General features: G+C 28.7%; 1 protein-coding gene across 4 annotated transcripts in view; it reads right to left on the bottom strand.

The window, feature by feature from the left end:
- Positions 1–13,596, bottom strand: part of LOC129957074 (uncharacterized) — a 29,904-nt gene extending 16,308 nt beyond the window's left edge. For 2 of the 4 annotated variants that reach the window (XM_056069212.1, XM_056069213.1), the window contains exons 1-2: positions 13,394–13,596; positions 7,120–7,215 (exon numbers count right to left, since the gene is read on the bottom strand). The gene's annotated coding sequence lies outside the window, so the exon portion shown is untranslated. The remainder of the gene's footprint in view (positions 1–7,119; positions 7,216–13,393) is intronic. The other 2 variants (XM_056069214.1, XM_056069211.1) reach the window with 1 other exon arrangement.
- Between the last annotated feature and the right edge of the window lie 891 nt (positions 13,597–14,487).

Below are 14,487 nucleotides of genomic sequence, written 5' to 3'. Positions count from 1 at the left end.
GTTCCAAAATGTGCCGATAGATGGCGCTGTCAGAGTTCACATGGTCTGGAGATATGCGAATTACTTATATGTAACAAGCGCACCGCAGACATAGCTGCCAGAAAAATGCAGTGCACCAGCTCTTTGCCTGAATGCTTCATAATGACTCTGGCTATTAAGGATGTGATTTCTGGATTTGGGGGTACTTGAAGAAGTTTAGTTTAGTTATATTAACGACTCGTTGTAAAGCAACACTAGGGCTATTTTGGGACGGAACTCGTCATTTTGAACCGCGGTCAGATGACAAGGGCGACACCAGAGCTGGCACCCCCCTCTCCACGCCACACCACACCAGCGGGAGGACATTTGGCATGACGGATTTAACGTGCCACAGACCCCCTTACATGACGGTTCTTCGGTGGAATCGGGTCTCGAGCCTGAAACCCTACGGCTCACAAGCCGAGACCTTACCACCAGGCCACTGTGGCCGACAGGGTACTTGAAGAATGTTGTTTACAGCCGGCGGATAGAGAATCTAGCAGACTTGAAGGCAAACATCGCACACCATATCCATTGTATGAGTACAGATACCCTCCGATCTGTTGTGGATCGGAGATTTAGTAGCAGAACAAGGTGGAGGGCAGAACTTAAGCCTTAACCACCCATCAATAAGGTGTTTGTTCCATGAAACTTTTTTTTTTGTCATTATCACTGTTGTCGCAATAAACATGCATTCTTATTTTATTGCTAATAAATTTTTAACAAACCCCTCAACTCTATTGTTTCATTTTGGCTAACAATATTCCTGTATTTAACGAATCCATTGAGAACGCTATCTATCGGTACATTTTGGAACTTTTTTTTTCGATTGTTCAGCTAAAATATCAAGTCATTCTGACCAGTAGTTTTAAAATTATCGATTTTTGAGCTGAATCGTAACTATAATTATAATCACCCTGTATTTCGATGAAACATTGTATTTCATTTAAAATACAATGGAATGGCAAGGCAGTTACTTGATCTTGAAAAGCTCATCATAAATGCTGTATGAGTAACAACTCTCTAAAATATTTAGTTAACATTTACTTATCGAAAGCTCTTTCATCATCGCTTTCTGAAACAGACATTTGAGTTCTCCTCTTCAGTAAGAACTTGGCTACACTTACCAACTGTTTGAATTGAAACTATCAAAAAATAGGAAACTATAACTCATATCAAGATGGTGTCATTGCATATTATTGTAAAAGAATAAAACTTAATTTTTAAAAATTTCTATTTAGCCAGTACTTACAAAGAAGGGAAAAAAAACCCTTTTGATAATTAATTTTCTCTCTCCCTCTGTCTCTATATAATATATAAGTAAATATAATTTTGCGGATGTTTGGCCGAAAAGAAGAAATTTTTGGAATTAACTTCAATTTATTTCACATAGGAAGTATTTTATTGTACAGAGAAGATGTGATAAAAGATGCGCCAGAATATATCGCGACACAAACGCAAAAGAGAAAGAAATTTTTTCTTTCTGTGATTTTACTATGAGATTCTGTTAAAGATTTCTTTACCATTTGTTGATTTCGGCAAGGAAATCTTAGATATATTTTTAAAAGATGTGCATTTATTAAGTAAAGGTGGCGCTGCAATTTTCCGCCGGGATGGAGGGTTGGTTGTTTGGATTTTTTGGTGCAAGAGCCATTTTTGCCAAGCATATGGTATGAAATCATACGAGATTTAAAAAAAACTCATCAAATTCCGATGGGGAGGGTACATGTAATCTTTTTAGAACACCCTTTTTCACAGATGTGTAAAAGGGAACTTGGTCATATGTTTCCAGGGTACAAACAAGAAATTCCTCTGTTTGCCTCATAGCAGTGTACTATCACTGCTTCAGAACCAAGTTCTTAGGAATTTATACTAGAAAAGTGCACATTTTATTGAGAAGAAAGAACATTCAGAAAACTTTATATTTTTCTAGCATTAAATATATATCTAAAATATATGGACTTCTCTGAGTTTAAGATACCAAAAAAAGTATAAAAAGTTGTCACAAAATAATTAAAAAAATATATGTAGTTCTTCAGAGATTTTTAATCTTCTTTTTTTAAAGATGCAATTGTTATGGACCCTGTTGAATGCTTTTAAAATTTCAGGGGGGGGGGGAATGCATATTTTTCAAAAGAACAAAGAATAAAAAGGAGTTCCCAAAGAATTTGTTCAAGGAACGAATCATTTGTGCTGTTATTATTATAGGAATGCGACAGTTCTTAAATTTCGTGAAAGAACTTATAATCTGAATAATGCAATTGGTAACATATTTATATCGATAGCTAACGCACATCTATATTTAAAAAGCCTAATATTTCAGAATCTGAAGAATGAAGATATTTCATTGTTTAAATGTAATTCACAGAATTTAATTTCTTCTGCCTGAAACTAAATATCTTTTACAAGAAAAAGATACTTCATAATTGAGATGGAGAGAACGAAAGAGTAAATCACTTTTCAGAGGAAAAGGTTAAATGTGCAACTGTTAAGCGCCAATCATTTCATTTTAATACCAGTTAGCATCTGCTACTTAATAATTTTTCTATCATTATTGACTTCTTAATACTTGCGTTATAAATTACTATTCGTTTAAGTATCTTGAGACGACCACTTTCCGATGATTCCATCTCACTAAGGTGTCAGGCGCGGAAAGATGTGCGTATTTCCGGATTTTACTTTTTGTCAACGGATTCTAAAACCTTTTGCGCATGCGTTAGGACGTGTTTAATTTGTCAAAATAGAGGTGAGAGGAAAAATGAAAGGAGGAGATGATGTCTAACCATCATCTCTCTCTCTCACCATCATATTCTCTTGTCACCTCGCTGGTTCTTTTACCAAATGTGGTACAAATGATAGGTTGAATGGTCAACAATTGAATCATGTCTGAACGTTAACGTTGCATTGACCTCTAAGTCGATCCACCAAAAACAACCGGAAAATGCCACACTTTATTCACCTGTTGCCTTGCCGATTCCTTGTCGAACTTTCCATACTGCCAACTAAAATAATTAGTAGGAAATTTCTATTGCTTATAATACATTGCCGGTAAGATGCATTTTAAATTATTATATTCGTTAATATCCAACTCGTCACACCACTGTTCCGAAGCAATAAAGACTTTTGCCGACGAAGGGGGGGGGGGATTGCCTTCCCAGGCCACCCATTGTCGCCGCCTCTGGTATTAAAGATTTTTATCTCTTTGCTCCTGGAGTGGGATCCACGAAGACAGCAATTTTTCTAAGCGCACATTAGAAATAATCAAGTAAATGTGAGAAATGGATTGTAGTGAAAGCTCATAAGCCAGTTAACAGCTACGCTACAAGGTCAATTGCTTTTGTATTGTGGTCATGTTACTCGGCTGCGAACCACAAGGCCCAGATTCTATCCTCGCTCATTCCAATCCGCCACACGATCAAGAAATAAGAAAACATTTCAGAATGAAGTTAACCTAAGTTAATTTAAGATAAAAATTAAGAAATTAATTAATATTTAAATTATATATATACAGTGGTGGCCAAAATTGTGGACACTTTTGAAAATCGTTATGCTTTCTAATTTTGTATGTTTATAGAAAATGTTACATTTCACAAAATGTAAACTCTTACATATCATTTTAAAAAGAATTAAATGCTGATTTCAATACAGAAAGCAAAATTCAAATATTTGCAATACAAAAAAAGTCATTCTTACTTTAAGCTGAATAACAAACACAGTGACGAAGTGGATTGCAATTTCTAAATTTCCTGGCAAATCACTGCTCTTGTTCTGGGAACCAACCAAATGTTAATAACTGCCAGCAGAAGCTGACATCATGTTTAAAGTTGGAACAAGTCATTATTATGTTTTTTCTGTAGAAGTATGACAGCTTTTTATGTAAACAAATTGCAAGTTAGAAGTTTTGTTAAACTTTTTAATATACAGTTGGAATTTTTGTAAATATTTCTAATATTTAGTCAAGAATCAATGACACCAAATAAAAGAATATATCGGGCTCCTAGAAAGAGAACTAAGATTATTGTGATGCATGAATGTGGTCTCTCCTATGCTCAAATTGCAAGATAGGTGGGTGGTTCAATGACTACATCTGGAATCCGAAAATATTGTTTACGATATCAGGAGTCAAATTCAATAAAAAACAAAGCAGGAAATGGCTGAAAAAGGTGCATTACATCTGTTAATGACAGAAAAATAAAAAGACTATCTCCAAGATAGAAAGAATGTTATCAGCGGCCATCAGAAGTCAATTGAATGATGTTGGCATTTATGTCAGTTGAGGAACAATCAGGAGAAAATTATTAGATGTTGGACTAAGAGGTAGAATTGAACTAAAAAAAAAAAAATCCCTATATCAATTTAAGCAGCGTATAAAAAGATTAAAGTGGGTAAAGAAACGCATTAATTGATCAATGATCACAAGTTATAAGGAGTGATAAAACAAACATATTGTTATTCGGTAGTGATGGTGAAAATAGATAAGACATAGAATAGGCGAAGAGCTACATCCTGACTGCATTCAGGCAACTATGAAGAATTAAGTTAGTGTTATGATTTGGTCATGCATGTCAGCAGACGATATTTGTCTCCTTCATGTTATCGATGGGACATTAAATGCAAGAAAATATATTGACACTATTTTATAGTCAAAATTTACACCTCCCATCAGTGATCTATTTGCCAACAACGCATCATTTATATTTCAGCAGGATTCAGTTCTTTGTTACACAGTAAAAATATTGAAAAAGTGCTTTAGTACAAAGAGCATTGAATTGTTATCATGGCCAGGAAACAGCCCTGACTTCAAAATTATTGAGAACTTATAGCACCATTTGAAAATTCTCGTACATATGAAGCGTTCATCAAATAAAAGAGAATTAATTGAGGCTATAATTGTTTCCTGGCATCCTGTAATAACAAAGGAAGAGCTTAAAACTCTATTCAGCTCAATGAAACATCAAATTGAAGCCTTAATAAAAAATAAAGTCTACCCTACTAAGTACTGATAATTCACTATAGTTATCAGCATCTAATGTATGTCAATAATTATTACCACTCAACTTTTTTGAATTACAAATATTTGAATTTTGCTTTTTGTATTGAAATCAGCATTAAATTCTCTTTAAAATGATATGTTTGCATTTTGTGAAACGTTACATTTTCTATAAGCATACAAAGTTAGAAAACATAAAAATTTTCGAAAGTGTCCAGAATTTTAGCCATCACATTATATATATATAGTACTGATCTTGATATCTCTAATTCAAAATTTAATCCTAATTAATTTCCAAAGTTTTATCTTAATTCAGCCCACATTAATTTCATTCTAAAATGTTCTCTTATTTCCTGATCCCATTCCATCTTTTTTTATTTAATCAATGCGCCAAGAGCTCTGTAAAAATGCAAAAATCAGTGGTTCACACACTCCATATGAAGGGATAAAAAGTTGTTGATCTAAACAAATTATTTTAAAAGATACCTAGATTTCCCTATCCAAAATCGACATGTGTACAGACATTCCTATCAGAATCTCATGATATATAATGACCAGGGATATATATTTCTGTCCTTTTCTTTCTTGTTGTTGTGTTAGATTGATGTGCCTCGTCATTTCTTGTACATAGATTCTGCCTCCAGGGATGGAATAAAAGCGAAGTTTAAAAAACAATGTGGCAAACAATCTCTTCGGCCACACAACTGCTTAAAAAATGTGTTTTACATTATATATATACATATATACAGAGAGAGAAAGAGAGAGAGAAACTCCAATAAAATATTTTTTAAGGGTATTTAAACAAAATTTCATAAAGAAAAAATATTTATGTATGAAATACAGATATGCCATTATTGTTAATGATGAACATACAGAAGAAAAGAAAATATATTTAAAAAAAACATATTTGATTCAAAATATTTGGAAAAATATTTAGAAAATAAATAAACTGAATAAAATTTTTTAAAAAATCAACATATAAACATTTAAAGAAAATGGAAATTGGATATGTTCTTTCAAAATAAAAAATCAAATTACATGAAGTACAACAAATTAATTTGATATATGATGAATTATTCAGGAAATAAAAAAAGAATCTGTTAATTTTGATACATCAGTAAATATATATGGTTTTGAAAATTCCGTTTTTCATTAAAAAAGATAAATCAGAAAAACAACTCAATCTGTGATATAGAAAAGACGATGAAAAATATTGTTATTGCAGAGTTACTGTGATACCCATAGTCTGTGCATGAAATTTATTCCCATTTAGTTTATTAGTTTTACTTGCAGAGTCCTCCCAAGAAAGAAAGTAATTCTAAGGACATCTTGTAAATTAAATGAATAAGATATAATAAGTGGAAACCACAAGTGAGTGCAAAATGCATAAAAAGTTTCCAAAACAAAAAATTTAAAGTATTTTCAAAATTATACTCTAAATCTCTTATTTTAATATTATGGATATTTCTGAAAATTTTCAAGATATTTTTTTTTATAAAAACATAAATGATATCTTTCTAAGTATTACAGGATTTTCTTGACAAACAAAGTTAAAAAGGAACTGAAATTCAATTAGAATTACCAAATAATTATGATATGATTTTGACATAGGGAAAAGAAATAAGAGACTGCATTTCTCAATGCTGTAATATGGAATAATAAATACATGAGAAGTTATGATAAAAAATAAAGAAATGAATTATCTGATTTATTGCAAAGACAATTCTTATGGGTAGGTAACAAATGAATATCTGCATTATATACAGTTTGTACATAAAAGAGATTCAATTGACTTAATTAAATAAAAAAGCCTCTGATCATTCGGAAATCAATCTTATATTAGAGTTTGATTTGAAATATCTAAATGAATTCTACGAATATCATACACATTTATATGGTTATCATACAAATTTAATTTTAGCACTAAAAATATCAATTTAATCCAAAAAAAAAAAGAAAAGAAAAAAAATTAACAATTTTATATGATAAACAAAATTATGTTGATTGTTATAAAAGTTTGAAACTGTACTTGAAAATACACAAAAATATATAAAAAATTATCAAAGACAGTTAACAAAAATACACTGATTGAAATAAAAAAATATACTAACTTAAATGTTGAAATGAAAAAGAAGTAGTGACTATGGAACAACTTGATTCAGAAACAAATTCTTACAAACTTATGAATAACTCCACTTTTGGTAAAACTATAAAAATCATTAAACAAGAAGTGACATAAAATTATGTTATAATATTTTTATAAAAATAATAAAAATTATCAGCTTTTTGAGTTTTTAAAAATAGTTAATTAAATAAATCTGTAATTTTATAAAATGTTTAAAAATTTTAATACAAAAATATTTTCTATAGATAAATGAAATATTTTATAAGAAATTTTAGAACAAAACATAATTATTCCACACACTTTCATACTTCTTTAAACAGTAATTTTAAATGTTATCATTTTTTTTCTGGCACATATAGTCTTTTTATTACTTAATCATAATGTATATAAATGTACTGTAAAAAAATGAGTTGATTTAAATAAAGAAAATTATTTAATAATACTATCTTGAATACTGAAATGAAAATGAAACAAGAAATGATTTTGAAAAAGTTTTTTTTATAATATCATGAATAATTTCACTTTTGATAAAACTATAGAAAATATTAAATAGAGCTTAATAATTATCAACTTATTGCATTTTTTTTAATCATCTGGATCAATCTGCAATTTAAAAAAAAAAGCTTCAAGATTTAAAAAAATAAAATAATGCAAAAGAAGATATTTTCTGTATGAAATGAAATACTTTATGAGAAATTTTACAGCAAAATATAATTATTTCAAGAAATTTCATTTATTTACACTAGCTTTGGAAGACATCACCTTAAATATTAATTTTAAATATTATATTTTTAATTTTCTGCCACATATAGTCTTTTTTGCAACTTAACCATCAAAAATAGACTTGATATATAATAACCATAGTATTTGCTGGTTTTCATAAAATTAAGTTTTGTACAACACTGAAATATTATAAGGATTTTAATGAAGGTTTTAAAATAATTAATTGGATATTTAATATCTTTTATCAATGATAGATAAGAAAATATTTATAACCCAAGAAATGCTGGTTAGGGCAATTCTTACGTGATGCACGGGACATTTGCATGTGTTTAAATCAATAAATTTTACTGTAATTAAGGTAATTCAATATTTTGAAAATTACGAGGTATAAGCCCTTAACTTGCACTTCAAAATGATATGCAATTTTTTTTCTACATTTAAAAATAAAGCAAATAAAAAAATTAAAATGCATGTGTGATGCACGGGATTCACAAAAAATCAGAATTTCTGATCATACTGGCATTAATATTAATTTCTGTGATGTTTCTTGGATTTATTGACTGTAATTTTTTTAATGAAAGAATCAGTAGATTGATGTGGTACTCAATATTAAGTAAATATAAAATTTTATTAATAGTTTATGTTGATTTTTTGGCTGTGATGCACGGGACAAGTGTGATTTGTTTGCACACACCTGAGATTTATAACATTTCTCAATATATTTAGGTTGTTATATTTAGAGAATACATGACAGGTGAGATACTAATAATGTATTCACATGATGATTTATTTACATAAAATAACTGCCAGTAGATGGCACTAGTGTATGCATAATTTGAAATGTTTTAAAAAGTAAATCAGCTAAAAATGTGTTTAAAAATATGTGAATCAGTGAACCAGATGAAAATGCAGTTATATGGAAATATTGGGAGAAAGATGAAGGAGGCAAGTTAAGATGTAATGTGAAAGAAAGCTGCATTGGTGAAGTTGTGTCAAGCTTAAAAGAAACATTTTCTTTGTTTACTTCCAACTTAAATATTAAACGAATTCAAAATGAAGAATTTCTGAATGATAAAAGAAACCCTAATGTAAGATTTCTTCAGCTAGACTTCGCTATGAATTACAGCTGTGAATATCAGAATGAAATTCAAAGCGCTCTTTGGTCTAAAAACAGTGTGACTTTATTCACAACAGCTGCATTCTCTCAGGATATTTGCTCAACATTTTTAATTTGTTCCGATGCAAAAGAGAAAGAAAAAAATACAGTCAGAGCATTTGTTCAGTTGCTTTATTCTGAACTGGAAACCGATTCAGATGAAAATGACTGGAAGAAGTGATTTGGATAGATGGCCCATCATCTGAATTCAAGAATAAATTTATGGCTCTTTTTCTACAAGAACATAGCTTTAAATACCAGAAAACATTTAGCTGGAAATATTTTGCCACTTCCCATGGGAAGGGTGTTGTAGATGGTATAGGAGGAAGAGCAAAATCACTTGTTCGTCAAAAAGTTATGAGCAAGCAAACATCTTCTGACATTGTACAATTTGCTTCTGATTTTAACTACCTGGTAAAAGTTTTAATGCCAGCAACAAAAGTTTTATTTGTTGAAGAAAGAAATATTCCACAAAATAATGATGTATGGATTAATGCTGTGCCTATTTTGAACATTTCAAAGTTACATGGAATGAAGTGCACACGAAATGATGGACTATCCCTCTTTCTAAATGCAGCTAACCCAATTATGCAGGAACAATCTCATAGTGATACCAACATAGAAATAGGAAACTGGATCTTGGTAAATTATGATGGTAAGGAATACCCTGGATTGATAATTCAAATTATAGGTGCAGAAACTGAAGTATCTGTGATGACGAAGAGCACAAATGGTGCATATTGGAAATGGCCTAAACATGAAGACAAACTGTTCTACACACAGAATAACATAGTAAAAAAGATAAAAGCTCCTGAAATTGTAAATTCACGAGGATACTACAGTTTTGTAGATTTATATTAAAGACAGATGATGTATGTTTTTGTAACAACAATCAATTAAATTGTATTTTTTTTAAATCTTTTTTTTTATCATTAAACATAAATAAATATGTAAACACCAAAAATTTCTGAATGTCTTTTATTTTCCCCCTTTTTTAAACTTAACATGAACAATGCACAGGATAAGGATGTGTGATGCACGGGACAAATTTAAAATGCTTCTATTTTGAAAAATTATTAATATGAATTTGTCTTAATAATAGAATTTTTTTCCTTCTTAAAAGTGCAAAGTAGATTAGAAATTATTTCTGTCTGAAAAAAAAAATTAGTACTGCTAGTAAAACTTATAGCAGTTTTAATGTGATGCACGGGATATCCTTTAAAATATATCTAAAATCATGAACTACAATTTGAAAAAATTAAAATGAGAGTAATTTCCTTTTTAAACTAAATAAAAATATACCTGTAGCTACTTTGAAAAGCTAAAAATTGAATAAAAGTGTATAATATTTGTTTACAGACATTATTGAAGTATATATGTATGAATTCAAAAAATTTTCAATATTGTAACCACTATTTTTGACCTCCATGAACATATAAAAACAAACTGTTTAAAAAAAAATACATGAATTAAATAGCTCAGACTGTGTGTTTGACTAATCTATAACCAATAAAAAAAAATTTGAATTTATTTTTTGAAGGTATGGTTTACTTTTGGGAGAATCGCCCATTATATCATCTCTTCAGAAATAAGTAAATTTGTGCATTAAATATAATTTTTTATATATATTTAAATTATTTATTTATTTATTATTTTTTTTAAAAATTAATGATGGAAGAAAAATTACGTAACTTGCTTACACCTCCCCTCCCCCAGTTTACTTGGTGATTATTACCACACACCAAAGTCCATTTTACATAACGTAACAATTTCTCATTTGCAAACATAAGGCCGCAAATATCTACATATACTAAATAAAGTACATCTGCTTGCAATCCTAAGATATCTAATTATATATATAATTTGATAATAAACAAAATCTACTTTTTATTCAGTAACATTGTCTTGTAATAAAATCCTATAGTATCATTTCTAAACTACATTATTAAGTTTGTTATCAATGATTGTTGCCATCAAAAAATTTGTTTGTAGGGTGTTGACTCACCTCTCCCCCCCTTTTTTTTTCTAGTCATCAAAAACTAGTTAACAAATTTGCAGTTGATAAATTATAACAAAATATTCCAATTAAGTATATTCTTCCATATATAAATGTGAAATCTAAAAATAGATTGCATACAAAAGAAATTTAAACCCATCAGATTTTTATCAAATTTCACTCATAAATACTATAATGCAAAAGTATGATTTTAGTAAGATTCCATGAAAATTCATTAAATAAATAATTTTCATTAGTTAAAAATTATGTTTCCATAAATTAGAAAATAACATGTAATCTTTAATATCCATTCCTAATCAATGAAAATAGTATTAATATTTTAAATTGTTTAACTTATGTGCTATTAATGTTACTGCTTATACTGATATAATTAAATTGGGTTTTTCATTTTTTGAAATCTATTATCAGCACATATTTAAAAATTTCTTTATAAACAAAGTACATCTCTTTGTAATATTTTTTGTTTTATGAAAAGCTCCTTACAATATTTAATACAAAAGTTAAGCTTATCTCACAAAATCGTTACAAATCTATAAACAATAGAAACACAGATACATCAACATACCAAACTTCATTTTGATACATTAATATTTAATACTTAAAACTGGAGCAGAAATTGGTAGGAAGTCATATCGGTCGCAAATGAAATTAATCAATTTTTGATAAAGAAACTACATATAATAATAAGAAAATAAAATTAATTTTTTTAAAAAATACAAATACAAATATATATATATATATATATATATATATATATATATATATATATATAAATTTTATCACGGTTTTAAAAATGTAAATATTATCAATGCAACAAGCCTTTTAAAATTATGTTATAGTAAATGACACGTGAAATAACAAAATACAACAAGAATGAAGGAAGTGGAACAAGCTGCAGCTTCCATATTTTATTTTAATAAAAGTATTTCCGTTTCAAACAATTGGACTCATTTTCATATTAAATATAGCACTGAAGCTAACTGTGCATAATAAAATTTTACGAATCAATTACCATGATAATGATAAAAATACAAGCTACAGAGGATTTATATTTTTGGAGGCTGTTGGTACTGACATTTTTTTAAAGGCTGTATAAGCATAACACACATTTGTTTATTTCCATCACTATGTTTTACAGTTAGTTATTTTATTGTGAAAACTTTTTCTGAGAAATTGTTAACCATTTTTAATTAATGATAACAGCTTTATAAATTTTGCTTAATTTCCTTTTCATTAGTTTAATAAAGTTACTTTTGAATATATATATTCAATATTTTTAAATTTATGTTAGAAAATATATATAAATATAACTGAAAGAAATGTAATAATCTGTTTCATATAAAAGCAGCTCTTCTTTTCCACAATTGTTTAATTAAAAATGAGTCAGTATTTTCAATGCTATATTAAATGTACATTAAAAGTTAAAAAGAGAATTTGTTTAATACAGGATTTTGAATTATAAAGAATGAATGATAAAAATAAGAAAAATGGTATTTAATATTAAATATCCTCCCCGAAAAAACTAAAATCTATGCAACTTTTTCTTTTCCCACCCATTTCACTATGTCAATGAATTAAACTTTTTTTTCATCATTTTTCCTTTACATAACTATTTTAAAGGGTTGAATTCAAAGAACAATGAGCCAAAACTGATATTGAATTTAGATTATTCTTAAGATCTTTCATTATATTTTACAATGTGAGTAAAATCCAGAATTAGTTTACTCTAACTAATCACTAATAGCAATTAAAAATATATATTTTTGTATTATTAAGGTATTTATTGAAATTTCAGACAACAAAATATAAAGAAGCTAAATTTAATTTACGATTTGAAAATTTAAAATACAAGTACATTTATACAAAAAAAATACATTAATATGTTATTTTAATTCTGAACAATGAACTATTTTGTTTTTGAAATGCTCCATAATAATCAAACTTACACAATTCATTTACAATGCCCCAAAATAAAACATTATATTTTATTGTATAAATTATGCATATAATAAAAATAAAAATGAATTTTTTCAAACGTGAATGGATTATGTTTGATACAGTAATGTTATTCAGTTGTTCGTGTTCGGTGTTTCCTTCCCCCACAACCAACCCTCCTCTATTTTTAATGTGTTCTGAGTAGAGATTGTAATTCTAAACTTGAAACAGATATAAGATTTCTGTTTGAAAAATTCAATGGCAATAACATTCAAAACAAATAAAAAATGACATTTGCAATTCTTTTTTTATAGGGAGTAAATAAACATATAAATTAGTCGTCACGAGCACCTTTTAGGAGCAATTATTTTTAATTATTCAGCAGATACTTCAAAATTGAATTAATTATTTGCTGTAAAACGAACTTACCAATAATTATGAAAACAATGATTTACAATCGTAATTCATTGCGATGATGTACATGCACTACATCAATTATTCATCAAAAGGAAATAGTAATAATTTTCAACGAACAATATGGAATTAGTAAACTGTGAGTTTTGACAACTCGGTAACAGTTACAGATTCCGCTTCATTACCCAAGCCGTAATATCAATCATTTTTATTAGCACCTGTAGATAGATGTCGCTAACAGTATACAGTTATCTACTGGCGTTAACTGAAGCTGCCATGCTAAAGGAAGGGTTATAAAACTTAGTGCATTTACAATGATTTTATTCTGCTCTTTTCTATTTCTCATAAAGCATTTTTTTTTTTTTCATTTTATCCCTTGCCTGAAAGGATAAAACTTTCTGAAACTCTGAGAAAAGCTATTTCGTTTCTTCAATAAAATAAATTTTTTCTACTCTTTCAGATATTAAGGCGATTGAAATGCGCAAGGATAGAACCTGGGACCTTGTGGTTCGCAGTGCAGTAACATAAACAGGATACAAAAGCATATGATCGTGTAGCGTAGTTGTTAACTGGCTTATATGCTATTCACCACAAACTCTCCCTCCAGTGAGTCGGAGGTGAGACGAATGATATGGCTGTTAAGTGGTGATGTATTAAGCAAAAAAATAATTAGCAAAAAAAAAAATTGGATTAGATATAAAAAAAAATATCTAAGAAATCGCACGTTTCTTCCAGCCACAACAAACAGCGGAATAAGAAGAGAATAATGATTGCATTTTTTTTTTTTTTTTTTTTTTACAGTTACGCTCCTTATTACTTACTCAATAGTCGTAAAAAAAGTTGCCAGCAAAAATCAATTTACAGTACACCTATTTTGGTACAATTTTTTGTTCACTAAATGTTATGATGGAAATTCCCACCAGCATGCAAAGAAGGGTTAATAACCCTTGTAATAATTGCCTTATTTTCATTAGCAAGAATGCTTGCGATATCCAATACAAAAATAAACAATAAAAGTATTTTCTGTATGATTGAAAACCCGATATTGATATTGGCCGTTAGCTGATTGAACCCAATGCTTCTAATGATAGTGTCCCTTGTGTATGGGT

This window comes from Argiope bruennichi, chromosome 11 (assembly GCF_947563725.1).
Source record: "Argiope bruennichi chromosome 11, qqArgBrue1.1, whole genome shotgun sequence".
NCBI classification, from domain to species: Eukaryota; Metazoa; Arthropoda; class Arachnida; order Araneae; family Araneidae; genus Argiope; species Argiope bruennichi.
The sequence above is the reverse complement of the archived record's forward strand: the minus strand, read 5'-3'. Positions and strand labels throughout refer to the sequence as shown.